The sequence below is a fragment of the Nicotiana tomentosiformis genome, chromosome 1, assembly GCF_000390325.3.
Source record: "Nicotiana tomentosiformis chromosome 1, ASM39032v3, whole genome shotgun sequence".
NCBI classification, from domain to species: domain Eukaryota; kingdom Viridiplantae; phylum Streptophyta; class Magnoliopsida; order Solanales; family Solanaceae; genus Nicotiana; species Nicotiana tomentosiformis.
The window spans coordinates 77896438-77915907 of NC_090812.1; positions in this window are offsets into that span (position 1 = coordinate 77896438).

The window sequence follows — 19470 nt, forward strand, 5'->3', positions numbered from 1 at the left end:
CCATAGTTGGCTCCCAAGCCTTTCAAATGGCTCAATTCGGTGCCCAATGCTCCAAAATTAGTCAATAAAGGGGCAAATCCATAAATATATACTCTAATACTCATTATAATTTAATTTACAATAATTTTCAACTCCGCTAGAAAAGTCGATAAAAATCACCCTCAGGCCCACGTGCCTAGATTTCAAAAATTTCTGAAGACAAACACTACCCATAGCACTACGAACTCAAATATATAATTTATTCTCAATTCTATGCCCAAATTCGTGGTCAAATTCCTAAAATACCAATTTCTAGGTTTTTCTTCAAAATCCCAAATTTTTACTAATTTTCATGTTTAAATCTATATATAAACCATGTATTTAACTCACAATATGTGGGAATTACTTACCTCATGAAGAATCACAAAATGGCACTTCAAAATCGCACCCAAGACCGGCTCCAACGAGAGAAAAGAGGTGAAAAGAGCCAAAACCCGATTTGGCTAACTTATACATTCTGCCCAGGCGACTTTCGCACCTGCGAAGCCAAAGGCCGATTCTGCGGCGTCGCTTCTGCGGCACCAAGACCGCTTCTGCGGAAAACACTGGAGGCCGCCCCTTCGAACCTGCGGACAATGTCCCGCTCCTGCGACATCGCAGGTGCGAAAATGCACCTCGCTCCTGCGCTCCACTCCACTTCTGCACTCTAAGAGGCCGCTTCTGCGCCATCGCAGATGCGAAAGAAGTCTCGCACCTGCGGGCACTGCCCAACTCGTCCAGAACCGCTTCTGCGACCCTCCTGGCCGCTTCTGTGGCTTCGCACCTGCGGCCAAAACCTCACAGGTGCAGTTACACCAGATACCAGCTGCCTTAGCATTTTCCTTAGTCCAAAAATCGATCCGTTAAGCATTCGAAATTCACCCGAGGCCCCCGGGATCCCGTCCAATCACACCAACCAGTCCAATAATATAACACAGACCTGCTCGAGGCTTCAAATCACATCAAACAACATCGAAATCATGAATCGCACCCCAATTCAAGCTTAATGAACTTTAGAACTTCAAACCTCTATATTCGATGCCAAAACCTATCAAATCACGTGCGATTGACCTCAAATTTTGTACACAAGTCACATTCGACATTACGAACCTACTCCAACTTTCGGGATCAGAATTCGATTCCGATATCAAAAAGTCCACTCCCGGTCAAACTTTCCAAAAACCTTCAAATTTTTATTTTTCGCCAAATGACCTCGAAACGACCTACGAACCTCCAAATCCACTTCCGGACGTGCCTCTATGTCCAGAATCATCATATGGAGCTATTCCCAGGCTCAGAATCCTAATCGGACATTGATAACATTGAAATGCACTTCAACCCAAATTTATGAAATCCTTCCAAAATGCCAACTTTCCACAATAGGCGCCGAAACGCTCCCCGGTCATCCAAAACCCGATCCGGATATACGCCCAAGTTCAAAATCATCATACGAACATGTTGGAACCTTCAAATCCTGATTCCACGATCGTTTACTCAAAAATCACACCTTAGAAAATTCTTCCAACTTAAATCTTCCGAAAAGAGAATTTTCTTTCTAAATCAACTCTGGATTTTCCGAAATTCAATTCCGACCACACGTACAAGTCATAATACCTGAAGTGAAGCTACTCAAGGTCTCAAACCGCCGAACGACACGCTAAAGCTCAAAACGACCGGTCGGGTCATTACATTCTCTCCCACTTAAACATACGTTCGTCCTCGAACGTGCTAAGGACTGCTCTAGAGTTGTCCGAAATCACTGGTCAATACCTCGTGCACCTACCCATTCTACCACAACCCAGTCGAGCATATTAGCTCGAGCCAGTCTAAAAATCTTACCCTTTATTTAGGCAAATAAGCCTTAGAGCCAAATTCCAACATCCGAAATTCTCTACTAGGCTTGCTTCCAACATACGAACACCGTTTCAAACACTACACGATGTACCAATACATGATTGTATACTCTCATTGAATTCACACCATGCACTGTATTATTCACAAACGCTTAATAACGTCCTATGACAACAATAGCCGAAATCCCAAGAATCTGATGCTCACGACATACCTCATGACACCTATAAGTCTTGTTCCAACTCTTGAAATGTCACGACAGAGAAGATGTGTAGAACTCATAACCACTTGCCGAATTACAATTTATGGAGTCTCTCCTCCCGACAAGAACCATTACCTCATTCTGGACTGAATGCCAATATTTAATCTTTAATATGCTTCATATAAATGTGATCGTATTGATCCTAGGTCTAATAATCTCCATCTCACCTAGTACAAGCTGCTCAGACAATAATCCACCCCAGACACTGCCAAAAGTCTCATATGATGCCACAATGTGCCAACAAGCTACAAACTAGAATGTGATACATAAGGAAACTAACTCTAGAAAGATCTACTCAACCCACGTAACTAATTTAAACAACCGAAAAGATGTCATAAATCTCTCTCAGAAAATGCGGGACAAAACACACAGGAATAGATATAGGGAACTGTGCTAAATATCATACTGTTGTGGCGTGCAACCCGATCCATACATGATACCGTTGCGGCATGCAACCCGATCCAAACAATGTACCCGTGGCAGCGTGCCACCCGATCCACACATAATAATCTAAAGAAAATACACCTCGAGCTGTAACGCTCATACTCACGAAATGCCCGAATATCAACCATAATGTCACGACCCAATTTCCCCTCCGTATGATGTCGTGACGGCACCTAGTCTCTACGACTAGGTAAGCCTAACATTTTTCGGAATAATGAAATGAAAACATAAATTTCACAACTAACTAGGTACTATACCGCTTGGCATGTACAATAACCAACTATTCAAAAATACACAGCAAATTCCCAAAACCAGAAACATCGTGAATCACAAATTACAGGAGGAAAATCTAGTGTTTCTATACATCAGAGTCTATCAAAAGAAAATACAGAAGATAATGGACATGGGGAAGAGTAAAAGGGAAATCCGAGGTCTGCGGACGCGACAAATATACCTTGAAGTCTCCAAAGCTGTCCCGGCTCACTGATAGTGCGACTGATAAGGAATACCTGGATATGCACATGAAAAATATGTGCAGAAGAGTAGCATGAGTACATCACAATCGGTACCCAGTAAGGGCCAAGCCTAACCTCGGTCGAGTAGTGACGAGGTCAGGTCAGGGCCCTACTGGTATATATAAAATAACACAAGATAGAATAAAATACCGCAGTAAAATAAAGACTAAAATTTAACAAGAATGAAATCATAGAAGACAACATCTCAGTACACAGAGATAACAACAGGGATTTTCTCGAGATACCGTCTCGTAATCCCAACGTAAATGTGTAGAACAGGGGGATCTCCCGGAATACCGTTCCGTAGTCCCAAAGTAAATATGCAGTACATGGGGATCTCCCGGAATACCGTTCTGTAGTCCCAAAGTAAATATGCAGTACATGAGGATCTCCCGGAATACCGTTCGGTAGTCCCAAAGTAAATATGCAGTACATGGGGATCTCCTGGAATATCGTTCCGTAGTCCCAAAGTAAATATGCAGTACATGAGGATCTCCCAGAATACCGTTCTATAGTCCCAAAGTAAATATGCAGCCAAATAATAGAATTCAATAGTTACGTCACGAAATTCTACAGTTCAACCTAAGTACCAGTTAAGGAAAGACAGGTAAATTCACTAAACATGCTGCACGTAGTTTAAGTAAACAATTAAAGCAACTAGGCATGTTATTCTAGTCTAGCCGGATACTACACATGCTGATAGAACTCAAATAAGAAGGAAATCAGGTTATTACTTAGTAGAAAAATCGATTTTTTATACAATTAGCCCGTGTACGTACTCGTCACCTCACGTACACGACGCTCATATATCAAAAATAGTACAAATTCTACGGGGAGTTCCCCCTCACAAAGTTAGGTAAACCACTTACTTCGAACCAAGCTCAATCAATCGGTCACAATGCCTTTCACACGCATATCCGGCTCTGAATGGCCCAAATCTAGCCAAAAGCAATTACATACCATAACTGCAATCATAATAAACTCATCTAATTAATGAAATCAATACTTTAACAAAAATTTTGAAATTTGCCAAAGTCGACCCGGGCCTACATCTCGGAATCGGGTAAAAGTCATAAAATACGAACACCTATTCAATCACGTGTTCACTCGTACAAAAATTATCCAAACCCGATGTCTAAATCTCAATCAAAACTCAGAAATTCGGTTAGGGAACTCTTCCCCCATTTTCTCAATTTTTTAATCCAAATCCGAAATTAAATGGAAGAAACAACTATAGATTAATGAAATACAACATAAAATGAGTTAGGAATCGTTACCCCAAAGATCTCTCTGAAAATCCCTCAAAATATTGCCAATTCCCGAGCTCCCAAGTCCAAAAATGAAGAAATAAATAAAACCCTCAATTTGGCCCCTTTTCTGCCAGTTAAACCGCATCTGCGGTCCATTAACCGCTTTTGCAGCAAAAGCTCTGCACATACGGAATTTCATTAAATTCCCCAGCTCCGTACCTGCGCACATATATCCGCATCTGAGGATGCGCTTCTGCGCCCAATCGTTCGCTTCTTCGGAACTTGGCTTCCTCCCCAAATCTGCTTCTGCGATCTCTCTTCCGCAGATGCGGCTCCGCTTCTGCAGCTTACTCGTCGCACCTGCGACCACTGGACCTCAAGATTAAAAATGCACCTGCAACCTTTTTCTCGCTTCTGCGGGATTGCACCTGCGGACTTCCCACCGCAGGTGCGAAAACACTAGAACCAGCAACTTCAGAATATGCACAAGTCAAATTATCCATCTGTTAAGCACCCGAAACTCACCTGAGGCCCCCGGGACCTCGACCAAACATACCAACCAAATCCTAAAACACCATACGAACTTAATCGAGCCCTCAAATGACCCCGAACAACGGAAAAATCACGAATCATCCTCCGATTCAAACTTAAAGAACTTAAAATTTTTCAAATTCGACAACCGATGCCGAAACCTATCAAACCAAGTCCGATTGACCCCAAATTTTGCACACAAGTCATATTTGACATTACGAACCTACTCCAATTTCCGGAATCAGAATCTGACCCCGATATCAGAAATTTCACTACCGGTCAAAATCTTTAAATATTTGACTTTTGCCATTTCAAGCCTAAATAAGCTACATACATCCAAAACGAAATCCGGACACGCTCCTAAGTCCAAAATCACCCAACGGAGCTAACGGAACCAACGAAACTCCATTCCGGAGTCGTCTTCACATAGTTCCGACTATGGTCAAAATCCTAAGACTTAAACTTCCATTTTATGGACTAAGTGTCCCAAAATACTCCGAAACCAAAACAAAACCTCCCGGCAAGTCAATTAAGCAGAAAAAGATACGGGGAAAATAGTAAATAGGGGATCGGGGCTATTACTCTCAAAACGACCGGCCGGGTCATTACACATAAGCATGCCAAGTGCATAATACAAATTTTAGGGAGACGGGTAGCGTCATACGCTATAAAACTCAAGAACCACTAAGGTGCGATATATGATCTGCATCTCGAGAGCCATCCTGCTCACATAACACCACCTCTACGCGGGACCTCAACACATTGTACAAATAATCAAGCTGTCTCACAACCCACACGGCACAATAGAGTATTACATGAAATAGTTGGCGATGAAATTAACATCCCAGGCCCGAATACTCCTCCATAAGGAATTCTATACTGAATGAACATACCCAGGCTGGTGTAGAATACACATCCACATCTGGACCCATCAATGGACCTCAAACCGATTCTAATCATACCATGCTTGTCTAAATAACCCCTCAAGGCCCACAATGACCTATTCACGATACATAAGAACAACCGTCAAATCTGAAACAAACTCACATGGTCCACAACCCAAGGAATAGAATGCCTCTCAGGCATAAACTCTCGCATTTGCGATATTACCAAATCTCCACACTTGGTTCCAATCTTTAATCAATCAAATGACCATATGTCACACTTATACCATCTTCTCGTGGGATATGCTCCCACGACCTTCCGCACCAGGTAACAAGTCTGCACATATATACCACCGGCCACACAAATTCTGTAAAGCAAATCAAGAAGCCGCAAATCAGTACACAAAGCCTCTTACACAGGACACCGATCTCAGGTGACGTTAAAGACAATACCAACTTACTCTAAACATCTGAATTCTTCCCCGCTCATCCGAACTCTTGACATTCTTGTCGACATCGACTGCAACCTTGATCCTCAACTTCCAATTCCCATGCCGATCACTACACCTAACATGCCAATACGTGAAAGTACAAGAATTACATCATAACTCCTGATCCACTAATAGAATAAACACTCCATCACATAGCAACCTTTTACTTAACCCATTTAAGGAGAACCATTGCAACACGCGACTGAATTCCCATAACCGCAGAAAATACAATCCTCAAGTAGTGGTCTAAACTACCATAACTCTCACGGGACCCATCTACACATGACAGGCCATAATATTCGAATGCCTCTAAATGAAAATCAATTACGGCGGCCGTCGAGCCTCGCACGTACCGCCACAAATCACATGTATAATTTCACGCTGGAGAAACTAGTCACTGCCATAACTGTGATGATTCAACCATTACCAACTGAGCCACTTTTTCTAATTTACTCGGGACTTGCCCTAGAAATAATAATAGCTCCATTCAAAACATCATGAACCCAAATTCGCACTCATCCCGATTGACCTTATTTCACGAGACCACGCTGTCTCCAAAACCCACGAACCATCTCATACCCTCCTTATGCACATATTCGCATCTTCAACTGGTACACCCATTATGAAAATCCCTCTATGAATCCGAAGTTATTTTCTCCCATTCCTCCAATGCCACACCGTAGACCAAGATAACATAAAACACTCCAAGCCACTTTTCATAATCCGCTGCAAAAGCTCAATACTTAACCATACTACTGGCTCGATATCCTTAGGCACCATACTTTGAATCTTTGAACCCACTAGAACCATTGTTGAGAGTCACCCACTCTGGCTTGTTCCCAATTATGATCAAACTCCAAGGCCCTGCTAGCACATGAACACCTTCTCAAAGAAGTACCCGGCTGTATCACTTTCCTTGTACTTCACATCTACACGAAGCATAAACTCTGAGTCCTCCCAAAGCCTGAACATGAATAGATAAGGCCAATTATAGCACACATCCCTCAAATCCCTTGCTCAAATTACCACTGATGTTCTCTTTCTTTAGTCGTAATAACCCACCAATATGCCGATAACCAGAAACCTCACAAGTAGATAACCATGCAATCCAATCATAGATGGTGGGGCTCTCCCACTTAGCTTGAAGCTACCATTGCATAACTGTGGAACCTACCGAGATTCCTTATCCCCCATTGACATGATTTTGCACAATCAACCTGCCAAATTCCTCGAAATCCTTATGTGAAACATTTCATGAACATTCTAAATCATTAGCCACATTCACATATTTGACCTCTTACTGGATAGCCAGTAAAATCCTTCGTAGAGGCTTCGTCAACACCACACGACCGCTAACCTGCTCACAGGAGATAACCCACCTGTGGAAATTATATGCCGACATCTTCCAACAGCACTGCACCGAGTACAATTACTACAAAATCAATAAACCACCCTGAGCCCGTGCTTATTCACCAGCTGTACAAGTTCGTTCACTCCCTATTGACATAAACTAAAGGTGCGACGATACATTCCAATCCAAAGTCATGTTGCATCCCTCTTCATATTAAGCAACTCCCTCCTGTCACACCCAATCTTCCTCAATATAGCAGTCGATATTCCAAATTAAGTATGTAAACCTAGTTACTGTCCACCATGAATCCCAAATCACTTTAACTTCCCCCAAGGCGTGTAACTATCCTACCACAGAACTCATATGCTACTCTGCCACTCTCCTGCTTTGGTCAAACCCTCTTCTTTAAGAAACTACTCGACTTCTGCTTCTCGCACTTGGCCTTTTAGAAACTTAACCGCGACAAGACACCTCCCACATTTCTTTCCTCATCCTCCGCTGCCCAGCTGTTGCCTTAAATCAAAATCCGTCTCTGTAACACTTGAACCAATAGATCGCTACAAACTTTAAACCTTTCCGAAGATCATCCTTCTCGATCCATCAACACTAGGAATACCGATTCGATCCTAAACCACTGCACACCGCGATCTCTGACAGCCGCTTTCCCTAGCCCCATTTCACAATACCCTGCCCCAAAGGCGAATTGAAGAAGACCATAACACCAGCGAACTTAACACATTCAACAAGGACGACAACACCACATCACAGATAAAAATCCTACCATGCTCGAAAATACCAAGTCTCGTTATTCCATCAACCCAAACCTGAATATTCTTAGTCTGATTTCCTTTCCTCCGTTGGAAATAAAACACTGAACCCTTGAATCATGCATTGAGAATAAACCTCCTTTCAAATCATTCACTGCCCCTACACATAGACAAGTATCCTATCATTACTCAAACATTGTGCGATAGCAACACACGAATAGTCATAACAATCAATGCCAATTCTCAAAACCTTTGGTAATACTGATACTGAGCTGCAATGACAGAACGACATTCCGCAAGGCGATGATAATAGCCCAATCAAATATGCATGGAGAAATATCATGCACCACATGTGTAGCACCAATAAAATTCCTCGATTCCTAATTTATAACAAGCGCTTCACGTCGCATAAGATTGAATAGGAAGGAAATGAAGGCATAAGCCTCAAAGGAATCAAATCGCACAATGAGGAATCAAGAAGGGAAGTGCTCATAATAGTTCGGTAGCCTCTCAAAGATAAGTACAGACGTCTCCGTACTGATCCGCGAGACTCTAATAGACTCGCTCATGACTCGTGAGACCTAAGTGAACCTAGTGTTCTGATACCATGTTGTCACGACCCAAAATTCATTAAAGGTCGTGATGGCGCCGAACACCGCTGTCATGCAAGCCAAAAATAAGTACTTACTTTGGTTCTCATTTTAATATTTTTGAAATCATATTTCCTTCAATTAAATAGTAAAAGATGGAATTTACAGAGTAAATAATAATATTTTTAACAATTTCAATACAAGACAACCCATAATCACCCCAAAACTCGGTGTCACAAGTGCATCAGCCTCAACTAGGAATGTAAAATAAAATACAACATCTGTCCAGAATACAAATTTGGACCGGAGAAATATAAGTACTCTGAAAGAGACTCTGCTGGCTGCGGATCGTAGTATAGAATGCAGCTCACCTAAGTCCCCGCCATAACCGCGCCTCTGCGCCCACAAGGTCACTAGACATATATGTACCTGCACAAAAATGTGCAGCAAGTGTAGTATGAGTACGTAAATCAACACGTACCCAATAAGTAACCCGCCTAACCTCGAAGAAGTAGTGACGAGGGGTCGACTCCGACACTTACTAAGGGCTAACAATAAAATATCGATAGTATAATTAAGCGTGGATTGTATAGAACGGCTGTAAACTCAATAACATGAATTAAGTAAACAATTCTTTTGCTAATAGTAACTTTCCAAATTTATTTTCGTCATTTAACATTTTTTTGTATCTCGGGCCAATGAAAGCAATATCAATTATTATAAATTCCAAAGATATATCATGCGCAAATCATGCTAAGGTCGTACGGCCCGATCCAACATAAATATTTAAACTGTGCAGTACCGAGGGTCGAACGACGCGAACCATAGATGCATCTATCTGCTACCGAGGCATTCGGCCCGCTCCACAAAAGAGAAAACACATTAAACAACCAATTCAAGATTTATTAAGGGGCAAATATTCCAAAAATTTCAAATTCTCATTTAACTGTCAAGTAAATGAAGTTTAACATTTTTAAAATTCCTTTATCGAGTTTCTAAATATTTTAAACAATTAAATTAACAAGTAGGGCGCAAATATCGCAAGTACAACATAATATGGGTCCTAGACTACCCGTACATAAGCATAATAGTAGCTACGCACGGACTCTCGTCACATCGTGCGTACGTAGCCCCCACAAATAGAAACACATAATGATTTGATTCACCTATAGGGTTAATTCCCTCTTACAAGGTTAGAAAGGCGACTTACCTTGCTCCGAAGTTCCATAGCCGGCTCCCAAGCCTTTCAAACGGCTCAATTCAGTGCCTAACGCTCCAAAACTAGTCAATAAAGGTGCAAATCCATAAATATATACTCTAATAGTCATTATAATTCAATTTACAACAATTTCCAACTCTGCTCAAAAAGTCGATAAAAATCACATCAGGCCCACATGCCCGGATTCCGAAAATTTCTGAAGACAAACACTACCCATAGCACTACTAACTCAAATATATAATTTATTCTCAATTCTATGCCCAAATTCGTGGTCAAATTCCAAAAATATCAATTTCTAGGTTTTTCTACAAAATCTCAAATTTCTACAAATTTTCATGTTTAAATCCATATATAAACCATGTATTTAACTCACAATATGTGGGAATTACTTACCTCATGAAGGATGACAAAATGGCACTTCAAAATCGCACCCAAGACCGGCTCCAATGAGAGAAAAGAGGTAAAATGAGCCAAAACCCGATTTGGCTAACTTATACATTCTGCCCAGGTGACTTTTGCACCTGCGAAGCCAAAGGCCGCTTCTGCGGCACCAAGACCGCTTCTGCAGAAAACATTGGAGGCCGTCCCTTCGCAACTGCGGACAATGACCCACTCCCACTATATCGCAGGTGCGCAAATGCACCTCGCTCCTGCGCTCCACTCCGCTTCTGTGCTCCACTCCGCTTCTGCGCTCCAAGAGGCCGCATCTGCGCCATCGCAGATGCGGAAGAAGTCTTGCACCTGCGGGCACTGCCCAGCTCGCCCAGAACTGCTTTTGCAACCCTCCTGGCCGCTTCTGCGGCTCCGCACTTGCGGCCAAAACCTCGCAGGTGCGGTTACACCAAATACCAGCTGCCTTAGAATTTCCCTTAGTCCAAAAATCGATCCGTTAAAAATCCAAAACTTACCCGAGGCCCCCAGGACCCCGTCCAATCATACCAACCAGTCCAATAATATAACACGGACCTGCTCGAGGCCTCAAATCACATCAAACAATATCAAAATCATGAATCGCACCCCAGTTCAAGCTTAATGAACTTTAAAACTTCAAACTTCTATATTCAATGCCAAAACCTATCAAATCACGTCCGATTGACCTCAAATTTTGTACACAGGTCACATTCAATATTACGGACCTACTCCAACTCTCGGGATCAGAATCTAACCTCGATATCAAAAAGTCCACTCCTGGTCAAACTCTCCAAAAACCTTCAAATTTTATTTTTCGCCATTTGACCCCGAAACAACCTATGGACCTGCAAATACACTTCCGGACGCGCCCCTAAGTACAGAATCACCAAACAGAGCTATTCACAGGCTCGGAATCCCAATCGGACATCGATAACATTGAAATGCACTTCAACCCAAATTTATGAAATCCTTCCAAAATGCCAACTTTCCACAATAGGCGCTGAAACGCTCCCGGGTCATCCAAAGCCCGATCCGGACATACGACCAAGTCCAAAATCATCATAAGAATCTATTGGAACCTTTAAATCCCGATTCCAAGGCCGTTTACTCAAAAATTACACCTTAGTAAATTCTTCCAACTTAAAACTTCTGAAATGAGAATTTTCTTTCTAAATCAACTACGGATTTCCCGAAATTCAATTCTGACCACACATAAAAGTCATAATGCCTGAAGTGAAGCTACTCAAGGTCTCAAACCGCCGAACAAAAGGCTAAAGCTCAAAACGACTGGTCAGTTCGTTACACTTTTCCTACAAAATAGCTACTGAAAAGGGAAATTAATTCTTTTTTGTCCGAACTCTTGTTCTCCCCCTCACAGCTGGTGCACCTTTTCTTCTTTTTAATCTCCCAGTCACTTCACTTTCACTAATTTCACCAAGCTCTTACTTTTTTCTAGCATAATCCCAAAGGAGCGCTCCATAGCGTCTACGGTGTTGATCAATATCAGAAAGGTTATCCTCTGAAATTGAGAGATGTCCAATGCTGACATATTCAATAATTGTCGTCACGTATACACCGCAATAACTGCAATAAATATTAGGGGAAAAGCTTTAGCATTCAATGTAAAATTCAATTGGTTAAATTAAAGGAAAAGCAACACATACAGTGATCCCTATTTTTGCTGGGGTATCTCACCGACCAACCACTGAATGTCAATAGGGTCAGTAACACCTTTTTCAATGTATGCCTTTGTGTTCTTGTAGTTGATGTCTAGACGCTTTCCATAGAAGCTGGTGGATGACAAGTAGAGGGGGATCATAATAGCAAACTTGTCGACAACAGATTCCACAAGTTTGTGATTATGTGAAAAGGCCATAGAATCATAAACATATAGAACCCTATCGGTTATATCAAACAAAGCCAACAACCAATGAAATTGCTCAACAATATTTATGGGCATAATCACAAATCAACTTTGTCCCATGCAACACTTGCAAGTAATTGGTACCCCAATATGTATTCTGATGACGTCTTGGGGTTTGACAACAACAAGCTTCCTATCAGCAGGGGCCTTACTGTACCTCTCATAAATTTGTTCTATTCTACTCTTGAACATACAGTCAGTGGTTGTAAACCGTGTTCTGTTTTCAGGACCATACTTTTCTCTCTTCCTCAAGAAGTATAAAATAATATCAATGTGCTGCAAAAAATAAATTACATTATTTCTCACTGCAGCATATAATTTAACTATAATATTTTAACAAAAAATCTACAGATATCTAAAATAACAGAATATTTCAGCTTATCATTAAATTCTTCCGGGGTATGAGTGTACCGTATTGTTCAGGATTTGCCCGGGATGTGCCAAAGTATAAAACCAATCCTTTTTATCAACTTTCTCCGCTCCAAGATCAAACCACGGGTTGAGCTGGTTATCTTTTACAGTATAAGGCACCTTCTTTCTATATAAAGACATAGCAAGTACAATTAAAATGTTGTTGCAATTGAAAATCCATAAATTCTATGCACTCGATAATATAAAAAAAGTGTATAATCTAACCTCTTTGAAACGGTATCGGTACCTAAATATAACCACTTATTGAATTCTTCCAACAAAGCAGGATCAACATCTTCGCCAATTACCCCAGTAAATGGATGCTAGATGTTGAAAATTGGAGGAGGGCCAACAGAAGTGCTTCCACCAGAACTGAAATAAAGGAGAAAGGGGGATCTGACATGCTTTCCAGGAATCCTTGTTCTTCCTTGCTACACAGGGGTTGTTTCATCTTCATTAACCTCGGCAGCTCAAAATCATCAAGTGTTATTGCCCTTTTTCCAGACTTGGAATCATTGTCCGAATCATCTACATTGATGAAGTCGACTGGTTCACCTACAAAGTTAAAAATAAAAAATAACATTGTATGTTGCTTGCATCAGAAATGTTAGGAAAACTGTAAATTATATGAAAGCTGTTATGTTTTTCTACAATTATATTGTAAGAATTAATACCACTGAAAGTTTCGTTGCAATCCTCTCCTTGTTCGGAAACATTTGCTTCCTGAATTGGAGATTGCAAATGCATTGTCTCCTTATCCACATTGAAATGGTCTCCTTGTCTAGCAACATTTGCATCCTGATGTGGAGAGTGCACATGCATACTTTCCTTCTATGTGATAACAAATGTGTACATTGAAAGAGAATTGTAGATTATTTGTAATAAACGAAAAAATATATAGATAAATTATTATTAAATTGTAGTTAATTTATTGAAATTCTGTCACGTAGTTTAAATGTAATATGTATTGTGAATTATGTAGACAAAATATACAAAATCATACCAGAAGTTTCTTTGTTCAATGCCTCTTGAAACTGGGAAGATAAGTCAACACCTACCGGACATGATATAAGAACATTCTCTTCTTTTTGAATATCAGACATGTGTCTTGTATCTTATACAGCAATTGGATGTATAATGTAGATTATTTGTTGATACTTTAGTAATATGTTTAACCTAGGTAAGACATGTCATCAAATTGTGTTAAAATTGAACAAATACTTGTTTTAGTGATGCTACCCAACACTTATTTAACTGTCGTGATACTGTTACGTGTTTTTTGCTTTGTAATGCTCATCATTTTTTGCAGAACTGTCACTAAACTGCAAGCAGAATTTCTGAGGCTATATCCTTTATGAATGGTAATATAAATATAAACATGGTAAAAAATATTTTCGTTAATGAATATAATTTGAATGAAACCTTAGTATCGATGTTAGTGTCCTATTGACTCTTTATTGCCTGTAAGATAGATTTGATTGAATCATTGAATAACACTCGAATGCTACCTAGTTCTTCAAAAACCTAGAGAACCAAAAATGCTTATAATGTATCTCACAATAAGAGAATTACAGATATATAAAGAAGCCTAAAAATCAAGAATTAGGTATACCTCTTTCTTGAACAATCCAAGTTCTAAACCGACCTAAGTATAAAAATAGAAAGAGTTAAAGAAATAATTTGCATAACATAAATTACAGAAACCAGTTAGGAATATCATCGGTAGTTACCTTATCAACATCTTTTCTTAAATTTTTTAGTTGTTTTAGAATATCTTTCCTGTCATCTATTCCCATTCACTGCTTATTGCCAGATATAGATGGAGCATTTGTCGGATGCTCGGCCTGCGCTTCAGCTTATTCAAGGATGTATTCAACTTTGTCCGGCAAAGTCAATCTAGAAAGCTCTTCTGGGGCTTCAATCATGTTGGTGAACTGAATGAAATAAAAATATAGGGGAGATAGTTATCATATGTATAAAATTTGTAGATAATTTGTAGTTATATTGTCTGTACCATAAACATGTAGATTTGTTGTGTTAAGTATGTCAATATTTTAAAATACCCTATACAAAACTGAAAAACATTTACCTTGATCGATGATGGTTTGATCATCCTCTCTTCCAATACAGAAATCCATATCTTGTCTTTTGTTGATGTCCAGTTAAGTATGTGGGGAATCAAATTACCAACTCTTGTAGCTATATCTGTGTTGACTGTAGAGCAACACTCATACAATCAGATTTGCATAGCGAGTGAAAAACCTCGAAGGAGATAAAAATGCAAAGAAGGGTTCAGCTTATGCCTAACAGACTGAAGCAATTGTGTATAAGCTTTGATACCCCATGCGAAATTCGCATACTGCCCCGAGTCCTCCAAACGGAACCTAAAGTGGTCAATCAAACCATTATCTTTCTGTGAGGGTCACATGAAGAACTCTATCAGAGAATACACAGCTTGACTGCATCCTCATCATTCACCCAACTACGGCTGGTTACAATCTGTTTCAAGTATGACTTCTCAACTTTTTTCTTGTTCAGAAAATAACTCCGCATTGTTTTACTATCATGCTTAGTTGTATAACCAAAGTCGGTTACTTCAGTAAAATATTTGAGACCAGTAATAAGAGCAAACTCCCTCAACCCAAAGTTCAGCCTCTCACCCTTCATCTCTGTTGTGAAAACATATGACCCGGATGTGTTCGATTCACTTCATTAGAAGGTGAATTGCTCGATTTTGGATACATATTTTAGGCATGCGAAGAAAGTACCCAAAACATGTCTTCTTAAATAATTTTATCCCATTTTCAAACAATAATACCTTGATTTGGGCAGGGACACCAGGGTCGGATAATGTTTGAAACCTAGTGATGCCATAATCAACATCATGTGATGCAAAAAATCTCCAATTCTGCACCAAATGGAAAAAATAGTTAATAAAACATGTTTAAAGATAAGAAAACAAAATAATAACAATGCTGCTACGCTTTATCTACATCCAAAAATATAGTAATACATTGCAGACAAATAAATTACAAAATCAATGACAAATACAACAACTGAACTACAGCTAAGCTTGTAACGACCCGACCGGTCATTTCGAGAGTTATAGCCCTGTTTCCCTCACTTATGCTTCTTTTGTGCTTTACAGTTGTATTATGTCTTACCGGGTTGGTTGGTTCGGGTCCGGAGTGGTTTTGGAGTGAATTGAGATACTTAGTCTCTTAATTGGAAGCTTAAGTTGGAAAAATCGACCAGATGTCGACTTGTGGGAAATCGGCCTCAGATTTGAACTTTTATGGTTCCGTTAGCTCCGTTAGGTGATTTTGGACTTAGGAGCGCGTCTCGAATGTGATTTGGAGGTCCGTAGTAGAATTAGGCTTGAATTGACGAAAGTTGGAATTTTGGCGATTTTGGCCGGCAGTAGAAATTTTGATATCGAGGTCGGATTGGATTTTTGGAAGTTGGAATAGGTTCGTGGTATCATTTTTGACTTGTGTGTAAAATTTAAGGTCAATCGGACGTGGTTTTTGTAGGTTTCGGCGTCGTTTGTGGAATTTGAAAGTTTAGAAGTTCTTAGGCTTGAATCCGGGTGTAATTGGTGTTTTGATGTTGTCTTGAGTGATTCGAAGGTTCGACTAAGTTCACATGGGGTTATATGACTTGTTGGTATGATTGGTTGAGGTCTCGAAGGCCTCGGGGTAATTTCGGATGGTTAACGGCTTGATGAGAGTTGAGGAATTGCAGCTGAAGCTGCTGCTACTGGTGTAACCACACTTGCGGAGTTAGAACTGCAGGTGCGAGCCCGCAGAAGTGAAGGAGGAGCCGAAGATGCGGCTAAGGAGGACCTGGGCATAGGACGCATGTGCGATGGCATTCCCACACCTGCAATGGTCGCAGAAGCGGATTTAAGGGCGCAGGTGGGAGTTTGGACTGCAGGTGCGATGTAGTTCCCGCACCCGCGAAGATCGGATGCGGTCACTTGATCGCAGGAGAGGAGGCAGTGTGTAGGAATTTTTCCGCATAAGCAGGGATTTGCCCGCAGATGCGGAAATGGAGCCGCAGATGCGAGAAGTCTGGGCAGAACCTATAAATATAACACTTCGAGATTTTTTACCATTTTTATCATTTTTTAGGTCGGATTTTGGGAATTTTGAGAGGGATTTCGGAGTAATCACTGAGGTAAGTTCCTTGTGCTTATTTATCTTTAATAATGGTGTTTCCCCACTGATTTTGCACCTATTGGTGAGTGTTTGAGGTGAGATTTGGGAGATTAGGGCTTGGGAATTGGAGAGTGAATTTTGGGTTTTTGGAGGGGCAATTGAGGTCGGATTTTGATAAATTTGGTATGGATAGACTCGTGAGTGAATGGGCTTTCGGGTTTTGTGACTTTCGTCGGGTTTCGAGATGTGGGACCCGGGGGGAGGGGGGGTTGAGCTGATTTTGAATTTTGGGCTATATTTTAGTAGTTTTCTTGTGGAATTGATCCTTTTAGCCAATATTAATTATCTCGTACTGTTTATGGCTAGATTCGGGGCATTTGGAGGCCGATTCGAGAACCAAAGGCATTTCGGAGTAGGATTTCTGCGCAGTTGAGGTAAGTAACAGTCTTAAATTTGGTTTTGAGGGTATGAAACCCCGAGAATTGGTATGATGTGAATATTTGGAGGTGACGCACATGCTAGGTGACGGGCGTGTGAGCGTGCACCGTGAAGAATTATGACTTGGTCCGTCCCGTGAGACTGTAAAGTGGAATAGCCATTGTTATTACTTGTTTTTCCTTGTCTTTGAGCAATTGACTTCCTTTCATGTTAGAAACCATGCTTAAGCCATATAGTATCACTGTTGGGACCCGCAACGGTCGTATACTTGTTGAATTGACTGCTAATTGTTATCTTGTACTCAGTCACAGTCTTACTTGTGTGTTATATCTCCGTTCCCTTTCATTTCTTGTTGATACTTGTTGTATTCTCTGTTTGGGCTAATTATTATGATATTCTGTGAGCCCGAGGGGCTGAAGAGGTTAGTGACTGAGATAGGGCCTGAGTGCCGGGTTGCAAGCTGTAAGGTATATGGATCAGGTTGCACGTGTATATATATATATATATATATATATATATTATTGAATCGGGTTGCATGCCGCAACAATATTGGATCGGGTTGCACGCCGTAATAATTTTGGATCGGGTTGCACGCCGCAATAATATTGGATCGGGTTGTACGCCGCAATAATATTGGATCGGGTTGCACGCCGCAACAATATTGGATCGGGTTGTGCGCCGCAACAATATAGCGATTGGGCTGAAGGAGCCCCTCCGGAGTCTGTACACCCCAAGTGAGCGCAGGTACCTATTGAGAGTGTGTATTGAGGGCTGAGAGCCGAGAGTATGAGCTGTTGAGATGAGTTGAGCGACTGTTGCCTTGAGAGGCTGTACTTGCTTTTATTTATTATTGCACCTAGTTGTTATCTGTTGTTGTTGTGAAATTTCTGGAAGATTCATATCTGTTTTACTTGAGCTCGAACTGATTTGACTTTTACCACCGGATTTGAAATCATGTTCACTCTATACTAAAAACCTTTGAAATGATCTGTATTTTTATAGTTCGTCACTGATTCTCTGTTCCTTATTTAATTCTGTTACTTGATGAGTTAGTGGTACTCATGCTACACCCTGCACTTCATGTGCAGATCCAGGTGTGTACGGTTCTGGAGGTCGCTGAGTTTCGTGCGCGGGCTGATTATCGGAGACTTACGAGGTAGCTGTCGGCGTCCGCAGTCCTTGTTTCTCCTTTCTTATTATCTTTTCTCTCTTGTATTGGTATTTGACACAGACTGTAGTAGACTCTGTTTTCTAGATTAGGTGTTAGATTCTCAAGACTTAGTGACACTCTGATGTCGGACTATCATTCCGCACTTGTGTTGTGGGTTTTTACCCCGTTATTATGTAAACTTTCAGTTAGTTTAGTTGTTTTAGTTCACTTCTGTTATATATTGAAAGCATATTGAGAATGTCGACTTGCCTAGTTCCACGATAGGCGCCATCACGACTAGTTAGATATTTGGGTCGTGACAAAGCTACAAATGAACTGACAATTATTTATTTGGAGCAAGAAATTACAAAGTAACATACATTTAAAAAATTGGGGGGAAGACTAACAACTAGACATAATATATACAATTTGTTTACAGAAAATAAAATTAACATCTACAAATGGAGCAAAAATTAACCAACAAAACCAACTAAATCATGTAATACATATCCTAACAAAATTATTTCAAATAATATAAAACAAATCTATAATTTCTAGAAATATGTAGAAAATTTGATAAAAAAATAAGAAATATACACAATGTACACAAAATTTTTACAATTACAGAACAAAAAAAAAGGTATCAGGATGAGAATGAAAATAGTTTTTTAAGCAAGAATAACAACCAAAAATTATAAGTGCTACAATTTTACCTTTTCTAATGACTGTTGAGGTATGTTTTTTAGAGATTTTTGAACCTTCTTCTTTTTTGAAGGTTTGCTAGTAGAAGTTTTTTTTTTTTT